At 39.4% G+C, this 7,582-nt stretch overlaps 1 protein-coding gene across 1 annotated transcript in view; it reads right to left on the reverse strand.

Moving 5' to 3' along the window:
* TAOK1 (TAO kinase 1) overlaps window positions 1-4,679 on the reverse strand; it is a 134,400-nt gene extending 129,721 nt beyond the window's left edge. The window contains exon 1 of the mRNA XM_036222273.1: window positions 4,020-4,679. The gene's annotated coding sequence lies outside the window, so the exon portion shown is untranslated. The remainder of the gene's footprint in view (window positions 1-4,019) is intronic.
* Window positions 4,680-7,582: the final 2,903 nt, after the last annotated feature.

A 7,582-nucleotide genomic window follows, 5' to 3' on the forward strand; every position in this document is an offset into this window, starting at 1 on the left:
TACACAGCTAATAAGTGGTAAAATTAAGGTATATTAAGAACCAGTTTTATTATTACTGGTGGCTGCAAATCAGAATATTTTGTTCCGTTCCATTATTTGTTAATGCTTTTCTCAGAAACTAAATTTTGCATGTCTTTCTGAATGAAGTGATTCATCTACTTCTAAATGTGTATAACACTATTATACTGAATAATTTTATTGAAAGAAAAATTAGCCCTTAACTTTAAAGATAAATTAGAGGCCAATTAAATGTAATTATTTGTAAATAATATCACTGACAGTGGCATTTTTAACAGGCTATATATTATGCAGAGTATTTAGTAACCTCTACTTTTATTTAAATGCCAGATACTTATATTCTGAAAAACCTTTCCACCTTTTATGGGTCACTTATTTTGTCATTAGGTGAGAAGATGCAGCCTTAGACTGTATTTCAAAACAAAAAGCCTGTTTCTAGCACAAATGGAAGAGACTGATATAAAAATAATTGTTACCAAATGTTGACAGACACATCCCAACTGAAAATGTTTCTAGTCCATCGATACAACTTCGTAATTCATGTTGATTTTTTAGAAGAAATGACATCGCTAATGAAATTAAATATTATTTTTTATCTCTAAAAACTAAAATACTTTAATCCACAATGGAATATAATGGAATGAAATACAGTTTTGTATCTTTTTAACATACATTTTAGAATCTGAAATCTTGAAGAGTATCAAAATACAATCAAGCTACGAACAAGTACAGAAAACTAAAGGCAAATTACATTGGCACTCTGTTTAATGAAACAATCTCAATTTTATGCAAGATTTGACTACAAAAATAACACTTTTAGAAGATATTAATTTATATATGATCCTGAACTGAATAGCAGCCCTTAACTAATACTAATTTCAAAAAGGTTAAATTAGTATGAGTGCAATTATTATAAGAGACTCCTGTTGACCAACATGAGATCCAATGGAAAAATTAATATTAATTGGTAATTGGAATAACAAGTTAACCTCAACTCTAAGTTCAATACCAATAGTTGGTCCCTAAATAACCTTATGATCTACTAAGTATTCATATCTACTAAGTACTAGTGAATTTTTAAAATATACTCTTTATGGTTAGTTAAGAGCATCCAGTCTCTCTGGAATTCTTTAACTAATCAATTTCTTTCTTTTTAGTGGGATGGCAATATAACATGAGACCAAATAATGTATATGCCTTAATATACAGAAAGCTTATTTTATATTAACACATATTCAATTGCCATATTCAAAGTTCTTCCAAAATCTTGTTATAGAAAATACAATAATTATTTTCTATTCAGTTCATTCATACTTTAGGTCCTATGCACTGTTGTATTTCTTAAAAACCTCTCAGAGTTTAAATTTGAGAAACTATCCTTTAGTTTGGAAGGAAGTTTAGTTACTGTTAAGATAATCTTATACTATTCAAAGGCTTTAAACAAAGCTGAGTCTAAGAAATTCTTCCATCTATAAAACATAAGAATTATAGCCAAATTAACAAATCAGATATCAGAATGCCAAAAATTAAGTCATTAAAAGAGAATTCAGAAAAAGGACCAGTTGTGAAAGAACAGGAAGTGATGTACACTGTCATTTTGTAGATGAACTATTTAGAAACATAAGAAGTACCATGCTAATCTGAAATCAACTAACCCAGACTAAGAGCTCTCAGTATTCCTTTCTGACAGTGGCATCAGAGGTCAGCTGAAATAACCCTGGGGGTTTTTTCCTTAATAATGAACTTATCTAATTGATCAAGAACATATTTTTACCACTTTTAGTAGAATTCCTTCCAGCTATGGAAAACAAGGTTTCTTTATAGCTGTCCTAAAGAGTACCTCTTAGTTCTAACAGTAAGTAGTTTACCTATATCCTGTGTACATCCTTAAGTGTTGTAGCTTTTCTTGATAAATTCTCTCTGCCTGCATCTTTCCAAGATAAAAACAGTCACTCTTTACTGAACAGTATGCTGGGGTTCATACATGCTAGTGTATATAAATTAATTATCAACAACAAACCATAACATAGAGGATTAGACTTTACGGAATAATTTGCCATATGGGGGAGACTATACACCACTACATGCATCTTTTGTACCATGAAATACAGATTCAAATGAGAAGTGTTGTTAAAGTTAAAATAAATTCAGATGAAAATCAAAAAAATAAAGAAAACGAGAATTCCATTTTGAGGAAACAGTAAAACTGATTTAATATGCTATTAATGTCTCCCTATATCAAAGTTATGAAGTAAGATGACAGAAACTAAATTAGTGCCTAACACTACTACTAACATCTTTAAAGCCCTGTCTTAAAATAGGTATCAAAATAAAAAAATAAAAAAAAAGGAACAACAACAAAAGAGCTCTTATGACCAACATTAAATGCACATGGCATCTGAAAGTATTTAAAAATAAGTCACCCAATAAATGAAGCTTAAACACCAAATACAACTTGTTAATAAAATATCAAGACAACTCATATCTGTACATATTTAGTCATCTCCATTGCTTTGTGAAAAATTTAATTCTATGAATATTCATATATTGAACATTTTGAAATCACTTCATCAGTAAATTTAATTTTTTTTTTTTAAGTTATCGACAGTAGACTTTTTGTGATCAAGACTACTTTTTGATCACAAAAAGCACTTGGCAACACACTTCCAGAAAGTCAAATTTTTTATTCTATTTACTTCTACTCTACTAAGGACAAAACCAAGTACTACTGTAAACCAGATAAGAGGATCTGTCTTAAATATAACATGAAGCAAAAGTGGAAAAACGACTTATTTACTACAGAAGAGGGGTATAGATCCTATCACAACATAATTAGGCTAGTGTTTATTTTTTCATTTCTGTAAGAAACAAAGCACTTGCAACAGAAAGATATGTAACCTAAACGTTTTCAAAAAATTCCAATTTCGATGTTATACAAAACATTAACCCTAAAAATTCACAGCTCAAGAAGGAATGTCCATCAGACTGCCTGTCTGTATGCAATAATCTTTAATAATTCTCAAGAACTACAAAAGTCATAGGAAGAAAATGTGAGGGAAGTGAGGGGGTAGGGAGTACAAAATTATTTTACTTTAATCCCAAAGAAAACCGAATATGCGCTCTTTCTCGCGCGCGCGCGCGCGCGCGCTCCCTCTCTCTCTCACACACACACACACACACACACACACACACACACGCACGCACGAAATGTCAATCCAATTTTAAAAGAGACTGAGACATAAAAACTGTTCTAACATGGCAGGGTCCTTCTCAAGAGGCCATATCTCCCAACAATAACAACAGGAATAGATATACTTCCCAGGGACAGATCTCAGGGGAAGAGTATTAAACTGATACTGTTATCGATTTAAAACCAAAGGAAAGAGAGTAACCTTTCCAAGGAAAGCGCCATTACTTCCCTCTCCTGCTCTCCCTCCCTGCAGGGTACACACGGGCCTGTGTATGAAGAAACTGCCTTGGACTTCTGCAGCATTGCAGTAGACTAAAGGATGAGGAAGGGGGAAGGGTAGGGGGTGAGAAACGCTTCCACTACCCCTACAGAAAAGAGGTATAGATTTCCTAGGGGTGGGGGGTGGAATCCACCCAGGAGGCTACCCAGAACAGACTCCCTTCCCAAGAATACACAGACACTACAAAGGAGAGGGAGGAGCAGAGGGACCAGAAGGGTAAGGGACCTCGCGCCTTTTAAACTGGGGTGCACGTCAACTCGGTCTCCCTCTGAGGGCCACACCTTCTTTGAGACATCCCCTTCCACCACTCCTTCCGCTGACCCTTAGGAAAGAGGAATGTAATTGCTCTTGTCCCTCAAAACAGGAGGGCGTCCAGCTCACCAGCTTGTTCACCCCACCCACAGAATCACAGACCCTCCTAGTCTCCCTCCCCCACCCCACCCCCACATCCCTTCTTCCGCGCGGAGGCCAGAGTGGGCCGAATTTCCCCGCCCCCTCCAAGTCTCTTTCTCAAAGCAGAGGTGCCCTTACCCTTTCGCCGGCAGGTCTGGGGCGGAGTAGGCAGGCGCAGCCCCCTACAGCGCTCAGGTAGCCGCTACACTGGAGAGCGAGGAGTAAGGAGGAGGAGGGGGTCTGGCGACACACTGCCGCGCCCCCCCCCCCCCGCGCGGAGCCCCAGCGAACAGCCCAGCCCAACTCTGCGACAAGGGGCGGGGGGGGGGGGCCAAGGGACGACCGGGGTCGAGGAGGTGCCCTCAGCGCTTGGGCTCAGCTAAGATGGCGCGGGGAAGTGCCGGGAGCCGCTGCCGCTTCGGGGGAACCGGCCCGGGCCTCGGCCGCCTCCCGTCCGCACACAGCCGAGGCCCTGTCGGTCCCCCGCCGCGGCCCCTCGGCGGGCGGGCCCACGCACAGCCCTCTGCCACCACCACCACCCCTGGGAAGGGGGCGCTCACAAAGGGAAGAGAGGCCGCGGGCCGCCCGGCCGGCGGCGGGGCGGGGTCCCCAGGGGCCGGGAGGCCTCAAAGGTTCGTGGGTGCCTCGCGCTCTCGGCCCGCGAAGGGCGCAGGCAGGCGGGACCCCTCCTCTCTTCTCAGGCAGGCGGCGGCACCGACTCACTCTCTTTGCCACCCTCCCTCTCTCTCCCCGAGCCCTGAAGCCACAGAGCCCGGCCGCTGCCCAGGTTCCCCCCCCACTTCCCCGACACCACTCCCCTCCTCCAGACAGTCATCCCAGTCTCCGATCTCGCGAGATTTCGCGCCTGACAGGCCCGACCCCGCGCGAGACTCGACTACGTACGCGTGCACACCCTCACGGGAGCGCGCGAATACCTTCACTGGGCGGAGTCTCCCGAGAGGCCCATGCCCCAACCTCTGTCCAGCCTGGCTTCGCTCAGCTGGCTGAGCTCCTATGCCACGCGGGTGTCAGGTGCATTCATTTCACCCTGAAATCTGAGAAAGAAGAGCTTATCTGCTCTCTTTCCTTCTTCCCACTCCCAAAGATCCGTCCCGGACTAACCCTGAGATTAAGAAGTTTGCCCTGACATGTAAAATATCCCATTCTTACACACCTTAGTTAACCCCTCCGTGGAATTCAGAGGTAAACTGGTCAGTGTAACCAGTACGTAATTAAGTTTTAGAGATTCTAATAGTTTATGATAATTTTTGGAACAGTAATAAGAATGAGAAATCAAAACCACCCTGTATGTTGGTAATGATAGGAAGGAGACAAATTCTTGAAAACTTTTTATGGATTTTTTTAATAGATTGAGTGGTGAGAAGTTTTTGGAACAAGAGCAGTAAACAGAATCCTAAAAGTCCTAATGCAGGAAAGAGGTAAGCTCATTTTTTTATGGTGAAAACTTTTTTAGAGGAAAACCCCTTCAGTGGACTATAAAATGCAATTTTATTCAATAATTAAAAGGTGCGCTTAAAGAGTAGTCATAAAAAAAATGTCAATTCTTTAATCGGTTAAAAAACTGAAATAAATAGATCTGTTGTGTGAGACTTGTGAGTAAAAACGTACTCTAGAACACTTATTGGAAGATATACTCAAAGTAAACTAGCCGTGATCAGAAAAAACAAACTGTTTCAGTGTGATATACATATAAATTGTTTTGTATATTCCCTCTCATAGTAAGAGTCCTTGCTCTGTGAATCAGTCATTTCTCTTTTCATGGTCAACCACTATATGGTCAATCACTCTCAAATAGCAACTGCCCCTCGGCATAAAAAATATTCCTTAGTTTCTCCTTCTTTGGGGTTGGGGGGAATTACAATCTTTACATCTCCCCCCTTCACAGCCAAGCTTCTTAGAAAAGTTGCCTATCTTCCCACCTCTACGGGACCTGACCTTGCTAAGGTCCAGAGTGACCTTCTAGTTGCTATGTCTAGTGGAGTAATTTAAATTCTTTTCTTCTTGACATCAGCATTATTTGACACAGTTGATACTCCTCCAATCTCAAAACTGTGTTCCTCCTTGGCTTTTTCAACACCACTCGAAACCAGTTTCCCTTCTATCTTCCCACCCCCAGGGCCTCTTTTCCTCCACCCATCCCTTAAAGATGCCCCTCCAATCCTTATCTTTCTTCTGAAAATGTTATAGCAAGAATGTTCTCTTCTCATTATTTCATACATTTGAGAATGGAAAGAGATTCAGCCTTTCCCATGGAATTTGTTCTTTTTTTTTTTTTTTTTTTTTTTACGGAAAATTTCAAACACACAAAAGGAGTAAGATAGAATAGTAAATCTCCATGTGTCTATCACCCAGCTTGGACTATTTATCAATACTTTATCATTCTTTTCTCACCTATTTCTTTACAACTCCTGATGTATTTTTAAGTAACTCTAGTTAAACACATCTTAACATTTCATCTATAAATACTTCAGATGTATCTCTAACAAAGGCTTTCGTTGCAACATAACCACAATGTGATCACACCTTTACAATAATTATTTAATACCTTTTAATACCCAATCCGTGTTTAGTTTTTCCCAATAGTTTCCAAAACTGTTTTTTTTTATAGTCTATTTATCTGAATTAGGATCTGAACAAGTTCTACACTTTGGATGTGATTGATAAATATACCTCTTCAGTCTCTTTTCATGTCTAACAGTTTCCCTTCCTTTTTTCTTCCTTCCTTTCTTTTTATTCCTTCATTTCTTTTTTATATTCAGTTTATTTGTTGACGAAATGAAATTATATATCCTGTAAAATTTTCCACATTCTGAGCTTGGCCAATTGCAACTTCATGATGTTATTACACATTTGCTTCATTGCCCACATATTTTATAAACTGATAGTTAAATCTAAAGGTTTAATGTTGTATAGGTGATGTTTTTACATTTTGTATCTGCCACTACCTTATTCTCACACTTACCTCTATCTCTACCAGAAATTATAGCACCCCCTACCTCCCACCCTGTTTCCCCAGCAGATAGGGCATCATAACAGTCCCTGGCTATCTTTATTATTATTATTATTATTATTATTATTATTATTATTATTATGTTTGTGCTTATGATCTAATGACAATAGGTCTCGCTCCTCCGTTTTTCAAATTACACACACACACACACACAAACACACACACACACACACACACACAGAGGCTTATCTCAACATCAAATTTGTTCAACAAGAAAGCATCATTAGTAGGCATTGCAAAACTTATCAATTATTTGATCTTTAAAACTGTATCAAAAAGAAAGAAAATTACATTCATTAATGATAGGAAAATAATGTCAATATCATCAATAATGTCGATGGTTGCAGATATTGCTCATTCTGTGGGATGAACTTATGAACATTTCTCTGACTTGTCCTGTTCTTCATCCTCACTGCCTCTGCTATGGTGGTTTATACCTTGGTTTCTCACCAGGGGTACTGTAATTGCTTTCCAGATATTCTCCTTGACTCTCAGGGTGCCACATTCTTGATACTAAGGTGAATGACTTTAATCTTCCAAAGATGCAGTTTCTGAAAGCCGAGTGTGTCATTTCTCTACTTAAAACTCTCCCATGGCGCCACAAAGTCCTCCAAATAAAATCCAGACAAAACCCCTGCATATTTCTCTAGCCTTATTTAGGATGTTCCTG

This window comes from Rousettus aegyptiacus, unplaced genomic scaffold (genome assembly GCF_014176215.1).
Source record: "Rousettus aegyptiacus isolate mRouAeg1 unplaced genomic scaffold, mRouAeg1.p scaffold_m13_p_6, whole genome shotgun sequence".
In the NCBI taxonomy this organism is placed as follows: Eukaryota; Metazoa; Chordata; class Mammalia; order Chiroptera; family Pteropodidae; genus Rousettus; species Rousettus aegyptiacus.